This window comes from Balaenoptera borealis (assembly GCF_965194805.1).
Source record: "Balaenoptera borealis genome assembly, chromosome: 1".
NCBI lineage: Eukaryota > Metazoa > Chordata > Mammalia > Artiodactyla > Balaenopteridae > Balaenoptera > Balaenoptera borealis.
In genome coordinates, this window is record NC_138860.1 from 116600414 (window position 1) to 116616635 (window position 16222).

Here is a 16222-nt window from a genome sequence, read left to right on the forward strand (position 1 = left end):
GCATTTAATGTTGTCCCAGAGGTCTCTTAGGCTGTCTCCGTTTCTTTTCATTCTTTTTTCTTTATTCTGTTCAGCAGCAGTGAATTCCACCATTCTGTCTTCCAGGTCACTTATCTGTTCTTCTGCCTCAGTTATTCTGTTATTGATTCCTTCTAGTGTATTTTTCATTTCAGTTATTGTATTGTTTATCTCTGTTTGTTTGTTCTTTAATTCTTCTAGGTCTTTGTTAAACATTTCTTGCATCTTCTCAATCTTTGCCTCCATTCTTTTTCCGAGGTCCTGGATCATCTTCACTATCATTATTCTGAATTCTTTTTGTGGAAGGTTGCCTATCTCCACTTCATTTAGTTGTTTTTCTGGGGTTTTATCTTGTTCCTTCATCTGGTACATAGCCCTCTGCCTTTTCATCTTGTCTAACTTTCTGTGAATGTTGGATGTTACTTCTCTTTTTTTTTTTTTTTTAATTAATTAATTAATTTATTTATTTTTGGCTGTGTTGGGTCTTCGTCTCCGTGCAAGGGCTTTCTCTAGCTGCGGCGAGCGGGGGCCACTCTTCATCGCGGTGCGCGGGCCTCTCACCATCGCGGCTTCTCCCGTTGCGGAGCACAGGCTCCAGACGCACAGGCTCAGTAGTTGTGGCTCACGGGCCCAGTTGCTCCGCGGCATGTGGGATCCTCCCACACCAGGGCTCGAACCCGCGTCCCCTGCATTGGCAGGCAGACTCTCAACCACTGCGTCACCAGGGAAGCCCGGATGTTACTTCTCTTAATGGAAGAAGGACGGTATAGGTTGATACTCTGATTGCACTTCCCCTTCTCCATTCTACCATCATTATTAGCCCACTGCCCGCCTGGCATTTGACAGTTGAACTCATTGTTATCTTCAGAAAAGAGCTAAGTACAGTATGGATAATTGAAAACCACATTCAATTGCCTTATTTCAGCTGAAAGATTCAAAAAAATTTTTTTTAAGCTTACTGAGCCAATTGCACAAGTCCTGCTGTAAAGTAAACCTGACATGTCAGAGCACATAGTGTAGCTGTGACACACACAGATGTATTTCCTCCCAACCACACACGCACACATTGCCATCAGCAAGTCAGATTCATGGTATTTGACATTTTTTTCCTTTCAGAAACTGGTAGAACATTTGTGTAAAATATCAGCTCATGTTTTGTGAAACATGACAAATTACTCAGAAATCTCTCTTCCTCCCTTTATGTGTACTTGAAACGTCCCAAGAAGTTCTGAGATGGCCTTAACAATACATCTTACATTCATGTCAAGCATTCTGTTGACATCAGTAGGAATTTTACTCTTGGAAAATGTCCTGGATCAGGACCCCAGACACACAGAGAAGACAAGAAGCATTCTAAGGGTACCAGGGAATCAAGGTGTCAGGTAAGTGTCCACCTCGAGAGCAAACTCCCCTGGGTACCCATCAGCTGTAGTAAACGGGGTGCAGTCAGCAGTGTGGTGTTTGACATAAGATTACAAAATAGTTTGCCAAAATTTTCTTGTTTCTGGATAAAATGTCAAAGAAAGGAAGAAAAAAGGGAGGCTGGTAGTCTCATATTTGGATAATTGTATAGTATTGTATAATAGGGATGGGTCTTCTGTTATTCAAGATGTGTGTAGTGCCCAGAGGGAGCCATTTGGCAGGGAAATCAACCCTTCTCTCACCCTCCTACTAAGCATTGGCTTAGACAAAGCCAGTCCTGAGACTTATGGCCCCATTTTGAAGTAAATAACCATTGTAGATAACCATGTATATAGGTATAAGCACTTCTGATGGAAATTTAATTTAGCAAACTATAAAAACACCCTCTCCTTGGAATATATCTTATAAATTGAGACTGTCTAAAACATATTAATTCAATATCTCTTGATTGGTCTTAAAAAAACTGTTTAAAATCAATGTACTTTTATTTTTGTCTTAGCGTTTAATTTCATTTGCATATGACTAAGACTGTTTCTTTTTGGTAAATTTAATTTGCTAGAGTTTGGCACCCAACACAGAAAGAGTGGCATCCTCTGAGATAGGGCTGCTAACAACGGCAAGTAGCATTGCAAATAAATTTGATCTATAGGCTTTTCAAACTTCTCAGATGTGATCCCTGACATTTGGTCTGATGAAGGAAACCTTGGGGACTGGAAAAACACAAAACATGCTACTGTACTGGCATACAAAATGTCTTATAATTTGTCTTTAGCTTTCATGGCTGTAGTGGTCTGGATTAAGTAGACCAAATTGGGCTAAACACTGTCCTTGGCTACTCTCACAAAGCTGTTTTCAAAAGGTAATAGGAGCTGTGTGTGCACATTCAAGGAAACTATTTGGCCCCTTTTGTTTTTGCACAAACAGTTGCTTTAGTTGAGATGATTATTCCTGACTGACTGTTTTATAAGCAGCATTTTGTCCCGTTTAAATCTCTTTTCACTTTATTCTTCAGAGTCAAGACATTTATGAATATGGAAACATGCATCTATTGAGATGATCATATGGTTTTTATTCTTCAGTTTGTTAATATGGTGTTCAACACCCATTTATGATAAAAACTCTCCAGAAAGTGGGCATAGAGGGAACCTACCTCAACATAATAAAGGCCATATACAACAAACCCACAGCAAACATCATTCTCAATGGTGAAAAACTGAAAGCATTTCCTCTAAGATCAGGAACGAGACAAGGATGTCCACTCTCACCACTATTATTCAACATAGTTTTGGAAGTCCTAGCCATGGCAATCAGAGAAGAAAAAGAAATAAAAAGAATACAAATTGGAAAAGAAGTAAAACTGTCACTGTTTGAAGATGACATGATACTATACATAGAGAATCCTAAAGATGCCACCAGAAAACTACTAGAGCTAATCAATGAATTTGGTAAAGTTTCAGGATACAAAATTAATGCACAGAAATCTCTTGCATTCCTATATACTAATGATGAAAAATCTGAAAGAGAAATTATGGAAACACTCCCATTTACCATTCTAACAAAAAGAATAAAATACCTAGGAATAAACCTACCTAGGGAAACAAAAGTCCTGTATGCAGAAAACTGTAAGACACTGATGAAAGAAATTAAAGATGATACCAACAGATGGAGAGATAGACCATGTTCTTGGATTGGAAGAATCAACATTGTGAAAGTGACTATGCTACCGAAAGCAATCTACAGATTCAATGCAATCCCTATCAAATTACCAATGGCATTTTTTATGGAACAAGAACAAATCATCTTAAAATTTGTTTGGAGACACAAAAGACCCCGAATAGCCAAAGCAGTCTTGAGGGTAAAAAGCGGAGCTGGAGAAATCAGACTCCCTGACTTCAGACTATACTACAAAGCTACAGTAATCAAGACAATATGGTACTGGCACAAAAACAGAAATATAGATCAATGGAACAAGATAGAAAGCACAGAGATAAACCCATGCACCTATGGTCAACTAATCTATGACAAAGGAGGCAAGGATATACAATGGAGAAAAGACAGTCTCTGCAATAAGTGGTGCTGGGAAAACTGGACAGCTACATGTAAAAGAATGAAATTAGAATGCGCCCTAACACCATACACAAAAATAAACTCAAAATGGTTTGAAGACCTAAATGTAAGACCGGACACTATAAAACTCTTAGAGGAAAACATGGGAAGAACACTCTTTTACATAAATCACAGCAAGATCTTTTTTGATCCACCTTCTAGAGTAATGGAAATAAAAATAAAAATAAACAAATGGGACCTAATGAAACTTCAAAGGTTTTGCACAGCAAAGGAAACCATAAACAAGACGAAAAGACAACCCTCAGAATGGGAGAAAATACTTGCAAACGAATCAATGGACAAAGGATTAATCTCCAAAATATATAAACAGCTCATTCAGCTCAATATTAAAGAAACAAACCACCCAATCCAAAAATGGGCAGAAGACCTAAATAGACATTTCTCCAAAGAAGACATACAGATGGCCAAGAAGCACGTGAAAAGATGCTCAACATCACTAATTATTAGAGAAATCCAAATCAAAACTACAATGAGGTATCACGTCACACCAGTTAGAATGGTCATCATCAGAAAATCTACAAACAACAAATGCTGGAGAGGGTGTGGAGAAGGGGGAACCCTCTTGCACTGTTGGTGGGAATGTAAATTGATACAGCTATTATGGAGAACAGTATTGAGGCTCCTTAAAAAACTAAAAATAGAATTACAATATGACCCAGCAATCCCACTACTGGGCATATACCCAGAGAAAACCATAATTCAAAAAGACACATGCACCCCAATGTTCACTGCAGCACTATTTACAATAGCCAGGTCATGGAAGCAACCTAAATGCCCATCGACAGACGAATGGATAAAGAAGTTGTGGTACATATATACAATGGAATATTACTCAGCCATAAAAAGGAACGAAATTGAGTCATTTGTTGAGACATGGATGGATCTAGAGACTGTCATACAGAGTGAAGTAAGTCAGAAAGAGAAAAACAAATATCGTATATTAACGCATGTATGTGGAACCTAGAAAAATGGTACACATGAACCAGTTTACAGGGCAGAAGTTGAGACACAGATGTAGAGAACAAACGTATGGACCCCAAGGGGGGAAAACCGCGGTGGAGTGGGGATGGTGGTGTGCTGAATTGGGCGATAGGGATTGACATGTATACACTGATGTGTATAAAATTGATGACATTAAAAAAAAAAACGGAAACATGTAACTCAAAATCTTCAGTTTCTGGAAAAATAAAAATCTCCTCCATGAAACCTGTGAGTATTGCAAAGGAACTGGGAAGCAGGTAAATCAAGTCATATTAATGGTGGCAAAAACAGAAGTAACACTGAGAAAAAGTGTTAATACTCATTAATGGTAGCAATCTGATTAAAATTTTTATAGCACATTGATCCTTGATCTTTCAAAACAGAAATGTGTTGTTAAATAATATTTTCAAGGAAAATATAGACTATCAATACATTTACTTATTCAGATGCAAGAAAAAGTTTGAAATTAACCCTCAGTGCAATTCTTTCCTCTTCCCTGAAAAACATACTACGTAAATCTCACTTTTTTTTCCCCAAAGGCCAAACCTTTGAAATGGAAGAGAATCAGTCTAATAGAAAAGTTTTTATTATTGGAAATTGGGTCATCTTCAGAATTTCCTACTAGAAAATCACACGTATAACCAGGGCCTTAAGGTTTTGGAAGGGACGTCTTGCATAAACCAATACAAGATATAAATAATATGAAAGACAATCTAGAATTTCTTGACTCTTTGAGGCACTTACAAGAGTTAGCTCATTTCTTCTGTGTTTGAAGCAAATCTTTTATTTTTATGGTTTCTTATTGCCCTTTTTCTGAAGATCATCAATTTAAGAATGTATTTAGTTATAAATTGGAATAAGGATTTTCAAAAGTCATAATTATATACATTACCCATGCATTTATTAATAATTGCAAGTTAAATATTTTCACTTTTTGCAGGGTTAATAATTTATGCAAGAATAATCCCACCGAGTTCTTTGAGTGGTTGATGATTTGTCTAAAATAGTGGATATATATATATATATATATATTTTTTTTTTTTTTACCCTACCTGCCAATGTGAACAGATTCCAGGTCTTTGAGACCCATCATATCTCTGTTTGAAACATTTTGAATACCAACTCCGAAAACTTGACATTAATAAAACATTAAAGTTCCAGCTTAAGCCCATAAAAGTCAAGAAATCCAGAGTTAAGATCGGCCCAGCTCTCTTAACTCTGTTCTCTTGCATGTATGCATGGGTGAGGGGACAACAGTGCAGGCTGTTTCTTAAATCAGTCTCCCTGCGTAATCTGAAAATGTAATTGAATTAGTGTGTAAAGTATTTACATGCCCTGCAGTGGAGAGCCCCATGCACTATATTATCCACATCCCCTCTTCAGGCCCTCATTTTAACTCCTCACTGCAGTGTTCCTGCGAGGCTTCCTCAAACATTCAGAAATTGGACTTGCAAATACAATTTCCCTTCTTTTACGAGGCTTCAAGATGAGTGATGCATACTCAGTTTTCCTAGTTGCCTTTCAGCTCCTGGCCAGACAGATAAAGTTTAGGTTACATTCTTCTTTTTGGTTAACATCTTCAGGGTTGGCTAGGTATTAAACAATGCCATTCTGTGGTTAAGGATTATTTTATGCTCTAATTCAACTAGATGCAGGACAGTTTGCCATATTAATATGAAAATTAGAAACATCATATTGAGTTTAGGAACGTATAGTTGTATAGCACAGTCTTCAGAGCAGGACTTTGGTTTCTGATAGACCCATGTTCCAACAATAGTCCCTGTTTTGCCACTTAACTGTCACTTGAACTTTCCAAGCCTCTGTTTTCTCCTCTGTAAAATGGGGATAATAAAGATCTTTCTGATCGTCAAACTTCAATGAGATTGTGAGGACTTAAAGAGATGATGTATATAAAATGATTGATACATAGTAAGCACTTAATAATTGGCAGCTGTAATTATTATTTCCTATTTTGGTAGGAAATAATAGCGTATTGTTTCAATTAATTCCTTTTCCTTCATAGAGTGTGAGACAGGGGCTTCAAATAGAATTTGAATGTTCAGAAATGTTAAAAGTAAAATTTAATAATAAGCATGAAAAGGATATTTGTCCTCAGCCCTGATTCAAGAAATGTACAGTGATGTCAGTTTTCAGATATCAGGTCAGATTGGCGAAGATTTTTTCAAAGAATGATAATATCCAATGTTGGGTATGGGGAAACAGGCTTTCTCCAACACTGCTAACTAGTATAAACTGGTATACCATTTTGACAGGCAATCTGATGATGTGTATAAAAAATTTAAAACACATATCTTGTTTGACTCAGCAATTCTACTCCTAGAAATTTATCTGCATTTTCAAGAATATTCATAAAAGTCCTACTGAAAAATTAGAAAGAATCTAAATGTTAATATGGGGCTTAAAGTAAATTATATCGCAATCATACAGTGGGCTACTACAAAACCATTAAAAATGAATGAATTGTGCATGTGTAATAAGTTTGATTGAGGAGTCATAGACTGAAGGGCAGACATTTGAAATGGTTTCCATTTTTCCCGAAAACTGTTATCATTGCTCTCCATGGAACCTATCTTTCTTTCTGAGCAGTGGGCTTCCTTAGCCACTTCTCACTCTTTTTGCAGAACTTTCAGTCACTTTTCGGTATTTAAACAGTCTCATTCTGTTTATTGAGACCCAAGGCTAGCTTCGTGGACCTGTGACCTGTGCCATTGCCCAAGGCCTGCACTCTGAAGGGCCCTCAACAAGGTTTAATACTCGGAGGTTGCTTTCTTGGAATTTTTAAGAGCTTTATTTTCAAATTTGCATTTTGTAAATGAAACGTGTGTCTGCATTCTTTGCTGCCCCATCTGCACGTAGCACTCTTGATGCCCTGAGCACTGAATTCCAGTTAATTCCCACCATATGTGGGAGTCAGTGAGACTCAAGGTAAGTACAAGGTAAGGGAGTTCCATCAATAGCTGAGCGAGCGGGGTCCCTGACAGCCCCAAAGGCTGTGCTTTCCATTCAAACCAGAACTTGTTCTGAGTGCAGAAACAAGGTAATGGCATCCTAAGAATCACGAATGACCAAGACACCCTGTCATATCCTTTCATATTTCTGTTACTTCTGTGTGTTTGCCAGCCGCTTATGCTACAAATGATGATATAGAAGTAAAGGGAAAGAAGAGCAATGCATAATGACTTGTTCTTTCAGTCTTTCCTAACTCATCAGTAAGCCGAAGGTAGACAATGTTGTACAGGGTGTACATTCAGGAGGGGAAATTTAAATGGTTGAGTTAGTTTCCACTGTTCTGCTAAGAATGCAATACATATACACGTGTGAGCTACAAAATACAAATTGTGTAATTTTGGTGACCCATATATGAGCTAAAAGCTTTATATTTGCATTTAAAACTGAGATAGAAAAATATATGTGTGAGTGATAATATTCATGGCAATAATTTGAATTTTTAGCTTTTCTTAGAACAACATTACAGAGCAAAAACCAAATACCATGACAGGTTGAAGGAGAGATTGCAGAAGAACAAAACTAGTTTTATATTTTAGTACCATTAATGCCACTTTTTTACTGCTTTTTGAAGAAGGAGCCCAATATTTTCATTTTGAACTGAGCCTCACAAATTAGGTTGCTGGCCCTGATGCCAATGGTGAAAGAAGCAAATGTATTGGGGGCATCTGTTACTTTTGTTTGTCAGCTTTCATTCACTCTTATGTCAACAGTCCCTCATTTTCTGGAGGCATCGCCCACAGTCCATGTGTTTGGGAAGGAATTAATTTCACAGGTGGCTGCAGGGGTAAATGTGAGACTCAAGTCTTGGTCAATCAGAATATTTCATTTTCCTGGTCATATTAAGAGGTTTGGAGATGAATATTTGAGCCATGTTGACCCATACAAATCATAGAACTTGTGTAAGAAAGAGCAGGAAGAAATGATCTGCCCTTTGTTGCTAAAATTTACCTTGAGGACAGGTGAACCTGGAGCTACTGGTGGACAGCATATGGAGCCCGAGAGTAATACCAACATGGAGAATGGCAAGGGTGAGGGATGGTTAGAAACCAAGTCCCGGTGATAACATTTGAGTCCCTGGATCAAGCTATACCTGAAGCTCTAGATCGAGTTTTTAAATCTGTGAGACCTTTTATGCTCAAACTAGTATGAATTCGATTTTGCCACTTACAACAGAGTTCTGACATAGCATGTACAGATTGCTTTCGTTAGTTGTCTGTGCATAATAGATATCGCTAAAGATATATACCAAACTGGTAACAGTGGCTATCCCATTCAGGGAAGATAATGAAGAGGTCTTTCATTTACAATTTTGTACTGTTCTCTTGAGTAAGGATTTTGTAAAACAGGTATTAGTTACTTTAAACCCAGAAAAAGCCATACAAGTATTTCCATCTTGGGAAAAAAAGGTCAATGATGCTTAACGTTAACGTAATAATTTTCCATACCGACAAAAAAGCAAATGTCTTTAAGTAGATCTTACATGGATTATTCAGTTACGGGAGCCAGTGTTCCCACGCCAACTTCTCTACAGAACGACATGGGCATGCACAAGCCTTTAACCAGCAATTTCTCTGGTTGGTGCCGTGTAATTATACTGTAGAAAACAGCAAATAGGAGAAGATGAATGAGTTTGGCCTTACTAACCACTTAAAGGTGAAACGGTTAATTCTCAAGTAGGCAATCTTTTGTCTTACCATGTTCTAACCTGTATGCGTGAATAGAAGGAGAAACTTTGGATTTGAGGCAGTATCAAAATGGGGCATTGAGAAGGCAGAAAGTTGTAAAGTCAGGCAGCTAAGGAAGGTTAGAGCAATCTCGTGGAGAGTGTTCAAAGAACCCTGCAGAACATATTTTCACCAGCCCAGGGTCCTGCTAGGTGAGATTGCTGTACCACTTTGAAGATACCCAGGGGTGGTGTTTTACGCATATCATTGCCTGGGGGCTCCAGTAGAGTCGGGAAGGGCTGGATGCAAGGATCCTGTTTTCTAAGCATCCTGCCCAGCGGTGTGGTCGGTCAGGCCTGGCTGTGGGCTGTTCTCCAAAACGGCATCCCATACACTTGCTAATCTTTCTGCTTATGATCTCAGCACTACTTCCCTTCCCTGACGAGATATCCCTCTTTGTCCCAAAACAGAGCACACATAGACATCTTCCCCAACAGTTTAATCTAGGCGAATTTGTTTCCAATGTTATCACAATGGATTCGAATGGTTCCTTTCTGTCTGACTTTGCTCTTTTACATATGGGTATGAAAGCAAAACTGTTATCATTCATTTGTACTCAATAGATCAGATGGTTTCCTGGAAACTATCTTTGACAGGGTGAAAATCTAAGAAGGACACTGGTTGAGGCTGCGAGGAAAGGCGGGTGGGGGCAGGAAGAGGGACCCTCGTGAGAGATAAGGAGGAAAAGGAGTGAGGGGCTGGGCCTCTGGAGGGCGACCCTGGCTACTGCGCTATTTCACTAGTGCTGAGTTTTGGACTCAGTGAGGGTTATCGCAGTGCTTGGAGGGGGCAAATATTATTTAGTCATTTGCCAAATACTCTTTAAAGTAATGCGAACATCAGGTAAAATGTTCAAATGGAACAAAAGAGAACGCAGTGAAGAGTAATTCTCCCTGTCACCCTCACCCCTCCTCTTCTGTTTCCAGAGGCCACCACCCCTGGCTTCTGCATTCTTCTGGACAGCCTGTGCCCGTTTAAGCAGGCTTGTTTGTTCTTCCCCTTGGCTTGACCTTGACTTAGACCTGTTAAGTCAGGGCCTAAATTGCAATTTGAAGATGACACTCAGCTTTGCAGTTTCGCGTTCTTTCCTTAAGCAAAGTAATGAATAAAGAAGCATATTCAAGAGCTTGAAAGCCCTCACTGTAGGTACGTGATTAACTCCTGTACCTGTCTTTCAAATCTTTTGTTGCATAAAGCCGAGCAGGTGACTGGTGCATTCTCTCTTTCTGCAGCATGTGATATTTCCAATTCACTGCAAAACCAAGTTCAAACTGCTAAAAAAGCTAGTTCTTAATTACCTTGAGATACAAGTTACGAGGAGGCAGCCTGACACTCTCATCCATGAGATCAGTAAGCTGTGAAGACATGTGGTCAGATATGTCTTGTCATTAATATATACAGTGTGATCAGATGCCATCATAATTGTAATTGTTACAGGATCATAAAACTGCAGAGAAACAGAAAAAGCAAACACCTTTCTTTGAAAGGTCAGCCAAGAAAACAAACTGAGCTCATCAATAAAATAGGGGTGCAAAGAGAGATGAGTATTTATAAGGAATTCTCCTGAAAATCAAGTGAGCAAAGACTTTTACAATAATGTTCAATTTAAATTAGGAGGTGGGCAAATGAGGTCCTGGTCGATTACTCTACATTGAATTAAATATTGATGTAAATAACAGCAATGATTTTCTAATGTCTGTAGTTAGCACTGGCTAGCAATATAAATTGGCTTTCTCAGATAACTCTGTGTATTTGACTAAATTTTCAAGATTGATGTTTTATAAATTTAAGCGCTGGGATACATGTAACTCTAAAGAAATAAGTTTTCCACGTAAAGTAATAGTGATGCATTTCCTTTAAAAAAGTGCTTGTGTGTGTGTGTGTGTGTGTGTGTGTGTGTGTGTGTGTACATTCCGCATGCTTTGCCCACAGATCATCATGGAGAGGGCTTTCGAGAGGATCTTTTTCTTGCTGTAGTGTCAGATCTTAAAATAAGATTTAAGGGCTGGGAAGTCTGATTGAGTGGGACTGAGATGTGATTTCTAGTAGTACTGCTCACCAGAGGGGAGAACAGAAACTGCTTTTTCTGTATATGGGAGGTGAGACATTTTTGGACAGACATATTTTAATTCAGCCTTTTCTTTTGAAATCAAATATATGCTGTGTCTACCATGAGATGTGTGGTTGCTTTTTATAGCTAATGGATTGTTCATCCTCTTTGTCCTTGAGATAATCCTAAGTATGTGCAAAAAACTGAGATCAGGTTGCCCATAAAAACCAATCAGCCGGGAGGTGGTCCACAAGGTGTTGAACATTCCCTAGAGCAGATGGGAAAGATAATGTTTAATCAAGACTTGGAGGATTAGGTGGCACAAAACAAGCCAAGAGAAAGGGATAATTTCATTTCGGGTGAACCTCTGTGACATTTCTTGTACCCAAAGACAGATTAGAACAATCCCACAGCCATGAGTTCTGGCTACTCTCTCCCCACAGCTGACCCTGCAGACCTTGTCAGCTTTGGACTTTGCCAGCATCGCCGCCTGAATCTGTGAATTACTCAGACGATGGTTTCTCAGGTTTATGAAGATGTATGAAACGAGTCATTCACAAATGAATATACCTGTAAGGAAATGACAGAATTCTACTAAATATGTTTATATTTGAACAACTGATACATCTGAGCGTGATTTAGAAAAGGATGCGTGTAAGTTTATAGAAACGACAGTTAAAAAGATAACTGTCACAATGTTTACTGATGAAGTCTCTATTTATCTTAATGTTCAGAAGTTAAACGAAAAGATAGATTGTGGATTACAGCCTAAGCGTTTTTGAGCCTGAATCTGATATAACAACTTGTGGCAAATGGAGGGAGCAGGAGAGTGGAGTCAACTAGTCAAGAGTCCTCTGCAGAGGTAAGATTGTGAGGCCTTTGACAGCTGAAATACAACCTCATTTATCTTTCAACATGTTTACTGAAACAATTAAGCGCAGGATGGAGAGGTGGGTAAAGTCGCTGTTTGTGGCCTGCTGGGCTGGGTCCTGGCGTTCACTCAGAAGGGCTGCAGCTTCAAGTTGCAGCCATGGGCCCGAGACAGCATCACTGCTCCTGCTTCGGCCTTTGTTCTAGGCCCTGGGATGTGCTCTTTGCTCTTCTGCTTAGTTTGCTGCAAACGTCGGTAAGCAATATTCATTTTAGCTGCTCGCAGTCTCAACTGTAATAGCCTGGAGGAAGTTGCCAAACAAATGTAACCTCTTCTGTTGGCCTGGAGGCTCTTTACCTGTGTTTGCGGCAGGGCTGGCTGTTTGGCAGTGCACTTACATACTGTGGAACTGTGCTCTGGGAGGTGTTAAACTGAATTGGGGAATATTTCAAACCATCCCTTAAATACTAGAATTGAAATGTTGTGTTGCTGAAGTGGCCTGGGCTGGAAACTTTTGAGTGAAAAGTTAGATCCTGGTTTTTCTTGAAGACGAAATGGAGCCCTGGGGTATGTGGTTTTCAGGCTTTCTCTATTTGTTAATTTTGGAAATGGACTTTTCACAGTTTTCTTCTCTTTTGTGTTGAGCCTTTGGTTTTGCCTCTACCTGCAGCTCTGGATAGAAAACTGAGGATTGTGCTTTTTACTTTGATTCTAGTTAATTGGCACAGAGGCGAAGCAACAATGGATACAGCCATTAAGAACCATAAATAAATATATTCGTTTTATGATATGATCAGTGTCCCTTGATATAGTAACAAACATAGAAGAGCAGGGTACTGGGAAAAGGGTCCTGCAAATTGTCAGATATTCACAAACCCTGGATCTCAATTAAGAGGCTTAGTAAGAAAAAGATCCAGCTTTTTTTTTTAATATTCCAAATGGAATTTTTTTTTTAAAGCAGAGAAATATAACTTTTAGAGAAGGACAAGCACACAAATTCCCTGCAAAGATAATTTAGATCTACTATCAAATCTTTCTTTAAGGTCTCAGAGAGTTTGTCCTAGTTATGAAGGCAAATGTCTCACTAAAAGACACCAGGGCTTGTGATCTTTGAATAGAGATACACAAAAGAGTCCAAGCTTTACTGTTTCCAGACACAGATAAAATAGAATAACCTTAATTAATCTTATAGCAATAAATCTCTTTGCTGTTATAGAATAATGTTTATCGTTGAACATTCCCGGTGTTTGCCACGACTGAGTACCAGTAATGCTGTTATTAGTAATTTTCTTTAGCTTGATTTAGCTTGAGGGGTCCACATATTAGGGCTTGGAGGGCAGCCCACGAAGAGGACATGGGTACACTTTTCACTCTGGTCTGGAGTTAACTTGACTTGGTTCATTTTATTCAAGGCATACGGAAGTTGCCATCTTGGAGGACCTGCACCTGAATCTGGGAATTGTTACCTATGCTGTTAGCTATGAAGCAATTACAACTCTTCTGTGAGCCCAGTGGCGAGAATTCCTTTTATGCACTTAACCAACTATGGAATAGTTGCTCCAATTCAGTCTTCCATGGTGGAGCCAAGGACTTAGGAAAGGTTTCCATCAAATTGCATGAAGACGGAGCTGTACATGCCTACATACCAATACCAGATGCTGTGCATGTAGTGGAACCTTCGTTAAAACCTGAGCTAATTTTTAAACTGTCATCTTCCCTCTTGTTATTTTTTTAAAATTTTTGATAGTTTAAACCAAATACTATTGTCCAGTTTAATTTCCCAACACCTTGTGTGATAGGCTTTACAATACTGGTATTATCAAGACTATAGTCTTCTAATCCTCAGATCAGCATCTCAAAGAAAAGTATTTTTATCTCATATAGTCCAGCTTCCAATAGCTCAGGGTAGGAATTCCTTCTACAGCCTCCTGATCGCCCTATATAGCCTCTTATTGAATGTTCTCAGTAACGGGGCACTCACTCGTTCTTTCTAGTCTTTCTGTTTTGGTGGCTCTACTTTTTTCCATAGAAGAAAGAACATCTTTCCATAGAAAACTCAAATTCTGCCTCCTTATCCCCTTGCCCTTTTGCCTCAGTTCTGCTTTCTGGAGCTACAAATATATGTCCACACTCTGTTAAGTTAGAATTCAAAAATATTAAAGAGAGTTTTTTTGTTCTCCCTAAATCTTCTCTTTTCCAGGCAAAACTTACATCACTCATTCATTCAAAAGATGTTTACTGAGTAGATACATGAGCAAACGCTGGGTTAGATGCAGAGGGTGATGTAAGGGTGATTCAGACAACTGTTTCTCATTGACTTTGCTTACAGAACTGTCAACACACACGCCACCTTCTTCTGGATAAACTATCCTATCTTGTTTGTAGATTGAGAGCTTCTTGAGAGCTGAGACCATGACATCACTTGAGTATCCCCGAAGCAGACACATAAGTGGATATGCAATAAATGCTTTCTGACTTTCCTCCATTCCTCTGAAAATGAGGCCCCTAAACCTTGGTTTGACCAGCAGCAAGCATATCACACTGCTTGATCTGATGCTGACATTGTGTACGGGCTCACAAGTCCTCGGTCCACACAGACTGCTGTAAGACTCTGTCTCACTTGCTATCTCATTTAAAATGCCCAACAAGGCTGAGAGGTAGATACTGTTTTGCCCGGTTTTTAGATGAGAAAACAGAGAGAGATATGAGATTTAAAATGATGGTAGCCACAGGTGTGCTCTAATTCTATGTTTGGGATTTTTAAAAATAGGGATCCTAGTTCCTGGTTTCCCACCATTTTCTAATTTTGTACCTGAGTTTTTGATCCTGATGTAGAACTATACCACTATATTTATGAAATTATATCTTTTTAGTTTTGGCCTACACTTCTAGCCTGTTGAGTCCTTCTGGATACTTAATATGGTTATTTTATCATCTCAGCTATTCCTTTCAGTTTGTGTACTTGTTACTAATATGCTAAGAATATTCTTCTTTCATATAATTTATTGATGAGAAATGCTGATAGTCCAAAGATAGAGAGCTGTGTCACCTATGAGAAACCTTGCTCCAGGACGACATCGATCCACTCATCAATGTTGTTTTGGGTACATTTGTTCAACTTTTCTATCATGCAGTCCACATATTTCCATTTTGACCATCAAGATAACATGAAAAGCTTTGCAAATTAAAGTGTATTTTGTTTTAAATCAGATGTTTCTCTACATGAGTTGAGTTGTTTGCCATGTAGTAAGCATACAACAATTAGTTTTTCTATTTGCTATTCCAGAGTCTATGATTTGATTCATACTCTAGTTTAATGTATGCACTAATGAATAGTGTTTTTGAAAGAGCTTTATGCACACATATAAGTTTTATCATCTATTTCTCTCTCACGATATTTTTCCTTTCCTTCCTGCCTCCAAATATTTCTATGTATTATATGTTTAAAAATATGAGGAAAAGGTGTGTTTAAAAGAAAATGAAAGGCTTGTTGCAAAATAATATATTTTCCCAACAGAAACACTCATTTAATGTATACATGCAAAACTTTAACACCTGATTTTAAAATGTATGAAGAAACTCAGGAGCTGAATTATAGGATTTGCCTGTCTCTCTTTTTCTCTTGCCTTGGGCAATCTAGTCTAATTACAAAACTTGCCTTTCATTCTGTTTAGTGTTTCTCAGCTATGCATGAAAAAAGTTAATCAAAAAATAAAATGAAAATCTGTGATGGCTAATCGAAGTCCCATAAATTTCTCTTCTGTTGCCTAGTTTGTCTTTGGGGATGAACTCCAAAATGCTACCTTTCATGCATCATTAGATGTACTGTGACTGTTGGTCTCTGCTTCTTTTAAAGAAAAAGATTCCTTTAATTTTAGAATTTTTCAAAATTAGAAAATGAAAAGAAAATCACGGCTCTTCCTATCTTCATTTATCCCTTATCTGTAATTGTTGGGAGGTTTGTAACCATAAAAGACACTGGACCAACAATCTCAAAGA